General features: G+C 51.6%; 1 protein-coding gene across 4 annotated transcripts in view; it reads right to left on the reverse strand.

Annotated features, from left to right (window-relative positions):
• The window catches only part of LOC125935504 (core histone macro-H2A.1), an 89,490-nt gene that overhangs the window by 78,990 nt on the left and 663 nt on the right, over positions 1–9,837 (reverse strand). The gene's annotated exons all lie outside the window — the stretch shown is intronic.

The following is a 9,837-nucleotide window of genomic DNA, read 5'->3' on the forward strand; positions in this document are numbered from 1 at the left end:
TTACTCTGACAATGAGTGCTCTTAAGTGCCCTGCCTTTATGCCACGTGGTATAAAAGAAAAAGGGATTTCTTGGCTACATCCAATATGCTTGTTTAATAATTACATTTTCATACACTTGAGACCGGGGCTGATCAATTTGCTGAAGTCTTCATGGAAAAAAAGCAAACGATGTCACCTTCCCCTGGAATAAAGACGTAAAGCCTGATACCTAGGTCGCCTGATGGAAGCAGGATCTCTACCTCGTGACCCTTTCCCTGTGAGGGGCAATGGCAGCTCACAGGAGTTCAGCAGATAGGCTGCAATCACAGGCCCTCAGAACACGCCCAGTCTGCTAGCTGGGCCTGTCCTTAGAGAAGAGGGAGAAGGGCTTTTCTTACCCTGATCCTCCTCCTAATCCATATCCAAAATGCCACGCAGTCCAGAGGATGCCCCCTTTTCAACACCTCATGGAGGGTCCTCTCCTCTCCACCCCAACTGTGACTGGATCCAGGTCATCTCTAACCAAATGATCGCAAATATGTCCTGAAGAGATCTCCCCACTACTCGCCCTACTCTCCAATCCACTGGCCCTCTGAGGGTGGTGCATATGAATCTGAGTACTCGACGGCCCCGGTGTTAAAGCTTTCTCTGGCTGCCACAGTTCCTAAGGTCAAATCAAGATCCTGGGCCTGTCATGCGATGCCCTAGAAATCTAGGCCTGGCACATCCATCCAGCTTCACCCCATACCTCCTGGGGTCCAAACTCGGACACAGGGCAGGGGTGGGGGTCACACATAGTTCAAGTGCCCTCCCCTGCAGTGGCTGTGCCCTTTCGCCAAGACCTCCTCTATTCCTCACACTTGCTTCCTGCTCTCTGCCATCCCTACCCTGAGTGCTCGGGTACAGCCCCTCCATCCACTGGGCTCCCTTGCACTTCACACCATGGCGGTGATGTGCATACAGCCCGGCTTTCAGAGAGCTGCCTCTGGCTGGGCCCCTAGCACAGTACCACTGAGGCCTGCATGTTTGCTAAGAGCACTCAAGGTCTCAGATGTTTGCTAAAAGCATTCCGGTCATTCATGCATCCACTTTAGGAATGATGCTGGAAAACGGAGACGGTAGTACACAAGGCAGATGAGGTCGCTGTCCTCCCAGAGTTGGTGGGGAAGAGGGGAAGAGAAAGAGGAAACAACCCTACAGTCATTTAAATGATCATCATGAAAGGCAGTGAGGGTGCTGGGAGAGGAGCTGTGAACAGGCCTCTCAGCCTGTTCTCCGGCACGAGGCAAGCATGTCTTAGAGGACATTTATGCTCAATCATTCAACCAAATGGGCAGGTCTCCCATCTACTGGTAAACTGAGATCAGGCTGCGTGCTGTGTGGGTGCCTCCAGCTCCAACAGGCCAGGCCTCTATGCCAGTGGAGGCGACAGTCAGGAATCCTTGTTACTCTGATGCCCAACCCTGTATTCGGAACATGCTTGTGGTTCATACCTAACATTAGTGTGACCCCTAAGATATCTCAAGTCATGTGCCTGACAGCCATGGCCAAAACAACAGAGAGCAGAATTTGGGGGCACTCTGACAGAATGAAGGTGGCTCAAGCCCCAGCTCTGAATAGATGTTTGGAGGGTTGTGGCAGGGGGTGGGGCACTAAAGACGACTATGATAATCCCTTGTATTTCTCATCAAGGGGTACCAAGTGTTAATGGATCACTGAGTGTTAAAAATAGAGTCCCAGAAGGGTCTGCGCTTCTCTGAAACAATGAGATGGCTCCATTTCTTGCTGTGATGAGCTCCATCTTGAGACATTCCCTGCAAACAGGTGCACATGCTCACTCTGAGCAGGAAATGGTATATGTACACGTGTGCATGTGTGTGTTCGCAGGGAAAACTGCCGCTGGGTTTCCTAGCAGTCGTTTGCTTTACCACAAATGTGTTTCACAGACCAACCCAATGCCTCTGGACCCAGAGTTTTCAGATCTGAACATTTCCCCTCTTTCAGCAGGAGAGGCCTGCAGTCAGTGATGATGAATGCAGCTCAGTCCCATTCTTACTGGAGCACAGGCTTCAGCCCTATCTCCAGGCAGACCTGTCTGGGTAGGTTTGGGGCTGCCTCTGTGGGAATCAGTAACATCCTGCCCCAGGGAAGAGCCATTAGCATTCAGAGACCTGATGGGCCCTAGACATGCTCATTCTTTAAAAGTGATGCTCCTGGTGCCTTCCTTCCACTCCAGCCAAGAGTCTTGACGTGGACATGGACATGGACAGGACGGTGACTCCCAGGTCTCTAGTCCAGTGCACACCTGGCTACAGAGCCCCAGAGCTCTGTTCTGACTGCCTGTGGCTAGGACCCACTTGACAATCCCATGGGCACCTTGAATCCCTTCCTGTTCCAAATCCTGTGGAATTTTCAGCTCCAGCAGTGACAACCTCGTGCATGAAGCCCCTAAGCGGGAGTCAACATGGGCCCATTCTCTCTGCCCACTTTCCCAGCACCCAGCCATTAGCCAAGCTCTGTTGAACCCACCTCGTATTTGCCGAAGCCTCTTCCCTCTTCAGCCTCCCTGCCTCGGTTCAGCTCTCTCTACTCCTCATCTACCCTCCCCAGCACTAGTCTCTCTCCATGGATGCCAGGGGATCTCTGCTCCCTTGCTGGTTCCTCACCACCCTGAGCCAGCCACAAACAGCATCCTTCAACTACTTCCGCAGCATCACTTCCTGCCACCCCTCCCCCTGGGGGTGATGCTCCAGGCCACCACTGGTTTCCTGCCGTCGGATGCAGTGTCCAGAATGTCTTTACACAGGCTGTCTCTCCTGCCTGTGACACCCTCTGTCCTTGTGCCAATCTGCTGCACTGGCACTCGTGAGATCCCTGTCCTAGGACCCAGCCGTGGACTGGAATCGCTCACTGCTTCACGTTCCCAGAGAACATATCCTGGCATGTATCTGTGTGCCTGCCTGCCCAGCTCAGCCGAACCGCAAGCTACTTGATGCCAGGCACTGTGGTCAGCTCATCCCTAAGTCCCGGGGTCCCAGGCAGGGCCTTAAACGTCATGGATCCTCAAGGGGTATCATGCTGAGAGGAAACCATCTTCACATCTAGTTTTCAGTCAGGCTCCTGATAAAGCAGCCCCGTCTTCACCCCTCCCCTGGGGGCGGTCCTGCAGCTCCTGCTCCTCACCCTTCCCTGCGTTCTTCCTGCACTTTTTTTATTTTAGAGAGAGTGCGTGCACATGCAAGTGAGCGGGGAAGAGGGGCAGAGGGAGAGAGAGAATCTTACACAGGCTCCACGCTCAGCACGAAGCCCACGTGGGATCCCACTCAGTCCCACGACCCTGGGATCGTGACCCAAGCTGAAATCGAGTCGGATGCTCAACCAACTGAGCCACCCAGGCACCCCTTTTTTATTCCCTGCACTTCTAACTAGGTCCCCAATGTGCAGCCACAGCTTGGAAAGACGTCTGAGTCAGCCATGCAGCTTCATGACATCCAGTCATGTGTACGGACTTTAAAAACATCTTGGAGAAAATCATCTTGTGTCTGGGCAGTCTCCAGATGAACCTGTGAATGTGCCAGCTCCATACTACTCTTCAGGGGTCTATGGAGGTGTGGGCACCCACGTTGGGGACAGAGCGGCCGTGATAGAAGTGGCTGTTGAGCACTAGGCCGCATAACTCAAATTCCAAAGTCAGACTGACCTCATTCAAGTTGGCTCTGCCACTTACCACCCATGCATCCTTGGGCACGTGATATGATGTTACCCTCTGAGCTTATTTTATCATCAGTCAAGTGGGGATGAAGGTAGAATCGACTTCAAACATTTGGTGGGAAAACTGAACAAAACATGCATATACGGGGCCTGCCAAGAACTCACTGAATGGGTGCTCAGGTAAGTCAATAAAAACAACAACAATGAACAAAGGCCGCCTCCTCGAAAACCAATGTTGGGTATTTGAACTGGCAAGGACAGTACCAGTTGCTGTAACAAACAAGCCCCCATAGCTTATTTCTCTCTCGTGGAAAGTCCAAAGTAGGTTTCCATGATTGGTTGGTGCTTCTCCACATGATTCAGGGACCCAGACCCCGCCCCCCATCCTTCAATGCACAATTCCCAATGTCACCACAGAAGGAAAGAGGTCGTGGATGCTAACACATGGAGGCCTTCGGGGGCCACACCCAGAGGCGGAGCATACCACTAGTGACCATGATTCATCGACTAGAACTTGGTCATGTGGCCACACATGATTGCAAGAGAGGTTGAGAAACACCCTTTTGCTATTTGCTCAGAAAACAGCCAGTCTCTGTCCTATAACAAACCAACTTGAAAGCTGACCCTGAAGCCAGGGTGGGAGCAACCAGCCAAAGCCTGTTGGGCCCTGTTTGACCCATGCCCTGCATCCAGCCTCTTCTGAGAGATGGACAGTCCTACGTCACAGAAAAAAGTGGCCTCTTGCACACTCGGCTTCTCTTCAAGGCATGGACATTGCTCAGGAAAGAAACAGCTGTACTATCTTGTCAGACTGACAAAGCGATGTCCTTCCTTCCCGGGCTAATCATCCAGGAGAGCCCCCCCTTCAATAAACCAGAAGTCCTCACCCCTAGGGAGGACCCCAAGTGCTTTGAAGACAGTGACACGGCCTCAGGCAACCTCACTACACAAGAGCGTAGCTGCTTTTTTGACTGTTATCGGGCCAGGAAATGAAGACTCTGTGGTTGATCCCAAAGGGATCTCTGTGGTCTTTACCTCTGCAACTCCTCCAACTATAAATCAATCACAGTAGACATGAACCTTGCTTGCAGAAACCCAAGGCTTACCCAGAGAAAGCTAGGCTTGAGTGATGGGCAGGTCTCTGACCACCGGCTCCTCAACAACTGAGCTGTGACCGGGGCACCTGATCTGTCCTCTTGGCACAGGACTAGCGAGAGGCCTGGCTGTGAGGATCCCATGAGTAAGATGGACATGAGAATGACAAGCCCTCTACTACCACAAGGGCCACAGAGGAAAGAGGGTCAAAGGGCTGTCCTACCTACTACCACACTGTTGCACCCTTCCCCAACAGGGCACCGTAACAGGCTCCACACTGCCCTGTAAACCACTTTCATCACTTCGGCACATAACACCCTCTCAGTCTATAGCACTCTCTCCAGCCCTGTGTCTGTTCCTGCTGTGGCGGTGCCTTGTGCCCGCCAGTCACAGTCTAGTTTGGGCCAGCCCTATGCCCAGACTCCAGCCTTGCGCACAAGGCCCCACTGACCTCCCGCCCATCTCTCCCTATTTCCAGCAACGAGGGCTCCACCAGGCCGAACGGCTCCCGGAGTCCTTAGTGGACATTCCTGCGTGTGGCCCGAGCCCAGCTACAAATCCCTCGTGACGTTCCTCACCCTGACACCATTCTTTAATATGTTCAATTGCTTTTCTCAATCTTATATAAAGTGCTCTGCAAATACAGTTCCCAGCCCTTTCTTCCAACTGGATTGCTACTCAACATCCAATTTATATAAATATCCTGAAGCCAACCTCCCCAACCTTAGCAGCTGCTATACTGTATCATCACGGCCAATTTCCTTGTCTGTCTTGGTGGGACGTACCAGTCTGCTCCCCAGTGTACCTCCAGGAACCCATTGCCCTGCCTGGTACCTGGTAGGCCCTCAAATGCTGGCTGGATGGTGACTAATTAGTTGGATGCAATTACAGTTCTCTGGACAAAGATGAGGGCAGCATTTCCAAAGGCCACAAGACTCAGAAATGTGGCAAGTGGGACAGCAGTCAGGGACCTTCATTGAAACCGTTCACGGACACATACCTGGCCGATCCCTGTGGGAGCTGAGACCCTTTAAGTTCAGGGAGCTTGTGGGGCCATCTTAGAGATTCCCAGGGAGGAAACACCACAATGGCCCTGACGGCTGAGGTGGGAGCCCCACAGAGGCCTTCCCACTCCCTAATAATTCTGTGGCTCCAGCCACCTCTCCTCTTGCCAGGCAACTAGCCAGTAAGAGACTGGAGGGAAATACTTCCCTTTCTCACACCTGTAAGTGACTGACCTCCACTAAGGCTACAGCACAGAAAACTCTTAATCAGGGCACTTAGAAAACCACCTGAGCTGGAGATTGTGAAGTCCTCTGTTACCTAAGCAATGAATTTGTGCATATTGATACCGAATGAAATGTCGACCAGAATTGCTGCGGAGCTGGCAGTCACACGGCCCCCATCCCAAGCACCCGGGGACAGGGAACCTGAGCGATCAGCGCTTACAGTTGCTGTCGCCGAGGGAGGACTGCACCATCCACTCCCTGCAGCTGGATGAATGCCCACATGTCCACATGCATTTGTCAGCTTCCCATCAAGTCCAATCATGACAGCAAACCTGAGACACTTAATTCTGAAGCACAGGACACTAATCCTGTTTACAGCATTCTCTTCCATTTGCTCCTATCATACCAGATGATTAACGGTGTCACTGCTGTCAGGTCTCCAGAGGCAGGAGGATCTGCTACACAAGTATCGCTCACAGAGCTGGGGTTCAGAAACAGCATTCTGATTGGCCGAGAACAGAGACTTGTACTGGTGCTCGAGCCAATCGGGGAAAACCTCTCTCTCCATTCATAAAACACTAGATCATAAAGGGAGCCGGAGGATTAAAGAACTTACAGTCTGCCCTCAGTGAACCAAGGGATTACAAACAAGGAGAAAAGGACAAATTGAGATAATAAATAAATCCTAAATGGCACTTTTCGTTCCAGCACACGTGTCTTCCTCGTGTGTTAGGTTTTTAGTGGTGGGGAACAAACAGAAACCCGAACCAAGTGTTATTCAGCAAAGAGTTTACAAGAGGCTAGGGGAGTCAGCACGACATTTCAATAGCAAAGCACTGTCTTCCTGCCTCACAAGGAAACTTTAATTCACACTCCTCTCTCTTTTAAAAGTTGTGTCAAACATTAAGATAATAATTTCAGTGGAAGGTTATCAAAGGAAAACTTTAAATGTGAGCTTCAATAGGGCAGGACCCTGGCTGGCTGGGCTTGCCATCCAGAAGCCATTCAGTATTTGTGGAATACATGAAGCATTCACAATAACAATAAAAAACATCTGGCCATGATTCTTTCCTGCTCAGAACCTTCAACGGCTTCTTCTAGCTTCACCTGAGTTCCCTCCACAATCCAGCCATCTTGAGCCTCTGGCAGTTCCCCCATATGACCTCTATCTTCACTGTTCTAAGACTCGACACATGGGGTTCCCCAGGCCTCAGACACTTGTCTCCATCTGCCCTCCGTTGCCCAGCCAACTCCTACTTGGTCTTTCTGTACAGTAAGGGCTTGCTTCCGCTTATATCACCTTTCTGGGGGTTACTATGGGAGCTCCTGTGGCCTTCTGCACCAAACTCGCAATAGCCCCTTGCCTGTCTTCTCCTTGAGTCAGTTTCCCAAAGACAAGGACTGAGCACTTCTTGATCATGCTTTTGTCCCCAGTGCCTGACTCAGAGTTGATTCTCAGGAAATATTTATTGGAAGACTTTAAGACACCAGTCCAGAAAACAAGCTATACAACTCTTTGGAACCCATCTGGGCTCCCTCGTAAGAGATGGGGTGGGACCTAATGTACTTCTAAAACTGTAGAACGTGGGGAGGACTCACAGGATAGGTGCGGGGTCCCTCTCGTCCCTGCTCCTTCCCAGCATATGTGCCAAGAACGGGGCTCTGAAAAACCCAACACAAATCCAAAGGCACAATCAAACCAAAAACTAGAAGCTGCTGCAATTCTGATCAATACCACATATAGGCTCTTATTGGACTTCATCAGCTTGGACTTTGCACTTTTGTTTATTTAAATAAATCTCCTTTAAATGACTGGGGGCAGCATTAGCTCTGAAGGTATTGGAGGCAGATCCCAGAAAACATGTACTCCAAGCCTTCCTGTGGGGAAAGGATGAGGACTCTTGGAATTCTGTTGTCACCAGGACCGGAAGAAATGGCAGAATGAGATGTACCACTCCCTGTGTCTGGGCCCTTTGGTATAGACCACGTTAGTGACTTAGGACAATGTATTAGACTGTCACATGTGATGTTCCAGACTACTCTTCATTCTAAAGGACCTACTTACCTCAAATAATTTTCACTTAAACCCTTCCCACCTCCCCAATGCCTTTAGGGATCAGCATTAACAATGGTGACAGGTTAAAACGAAATACGAGAATGAAGAGATTTCCCACCCTCCAACTAAAACTATAGGGGGCAAGAATTTAAAGACTGAGGGTTTTTGGTTTGTTTTGTTAAGAAAAAAAAAAAAAAAGGTTTATGGGACACCTGGGTGGCTCAGTCAGTTGAGCAACCTACTTTGGCTCAGGTAATGATCTCACCGTTCATGAGTTCAAGCCCCACATCAGGCTCTGTGCTGGCAGCTTAGAGACTGGAGCCTGCTTCGGATTCTGTGTCTCCCTCTCTCTCAAAAATAAACATTTAAAAAAACTTTTAAAAAAGGAAAAAAATATAAGGTTTAAAAGCATATTTATCTTCACTGGAGAGCCTCTTGTGCAAGACAGAGATGCGGCTACCCAACTTCAGCTAGTTGTTGTACGATGGGTATTAATTCCAGTTGCAGGCAGGGAGTGGCCATTTCAGAGCCGGTAACCCCCCCTGAAGGCACTAAAGGCGCCCCTGCAATAGGCGGATTCCACCAAACTTACAACTAGAGTCTCCCATTCAAACCTAAAGCTGCTTGAAATTCCCCTAGTCTGTGGGGCAGGAAGCCTTGGAACAAAGCACCTTGCCCCCTCTTTAACGGTAAAACCTCAAACCACAAAGGTGGAAGAAAAAGAGAAGCTAGCAGGAGTGCCCCTCTTAATTGTCTATTTTTATATGCTGTTTATTGGGTCGTTAAAATCTTACAAGGATTTCACGGTAATTGTAATTGTTGAATTCCAGGTTTGTCTTAGCTGATTGTAGGGACATTTCTCACTTTCAAACTCAGCAATATTTTTCCTAATATCTTGTCTAAAAGAACCTTCCAGCCTGCCGACCAGATCCTTGAGTGATCCGTGGTCCCTGCAGGAGTGGAGGCGGGGCGCGCCACCCCGCACACCTGTTGTCAGGTGACACCGCCTGCAGCATCCAGCGCACTCACCTCTCCACTCCACCCCACCCCCAGCGAGTCCCTTCCCTCCCGGCCTTCTCCACCGGGAAGCCTACAGCCTTCTGGAGTTACCTTAAAAAGGAAAGAAATAAAGAAAAAAAGAAAGGAAGAAAACACAAAAACCTCCCAACCACAAAGCAAACAAAAGGCCGATCAGAAGATGAGCGAGGGCAGCGGGGGTTCCCGCGTCCCCTCTCCAGCCAGTCCCTGGACAACCCCCTCCCCGGCCCTGCCTGGCTCCAATCCCACAAGTATCCCCCAGCCGCCAACCCTCCCCTCCCCGCAGACAGCGAGCCAGACGCCTGCACCACGGCCACCTGGCTCTCGGGCCCGACTTATTGTGCTGGGGCCGGCAACTCGCGGGCCCGCGGGGCCCTCACCAAGTACAACTCCGAGCACCGCAGCTCCCGGTCGCCCGGGCCCACGCTGGCCGGCCAGCGCCGCGGGGCCTCCCCGGGCCTCTAGCTTAGCCCGCCCGCCGGCCCCGGGAAGGGTCGCCGGGGGAGGGGCCAGCACTGTCGCCTTCCCACAAAAGCGCCCAGGCGCGGGCAGGAGGACGCGGTTTGGAGAGAAGTTGGCTTCCGGGTTCGCTGTTTGAACAAAACCAAAGAGAATCCCGCGCGGCCGGGCGGGGAGGGCCTGGGAGGGCGCCGTGCGCGCGCGAGGCCCCGCGTGGGCCACGCCGAGCGCGGCGACCCGAGCCCGGCCGAGCGCCGCCCGTGCGCGCC

The sequence above is a fragment of the Panthera uncia genome (assembly GCF_023721935.1).
Source record: "Panthera uncia isolate 11264 chromosome A1 unlocalized genomic scaffold, Puncia_PCG_1.0 HiC_scaffold_17, whole genome shotgun sequence".
In the NCBI taxonomy this organism is placed as follows: Eukaryota; Metazoa; Chordata; class Mammalia; order Carnivora; family Felidae; genus Panthera; species Panthera uncia.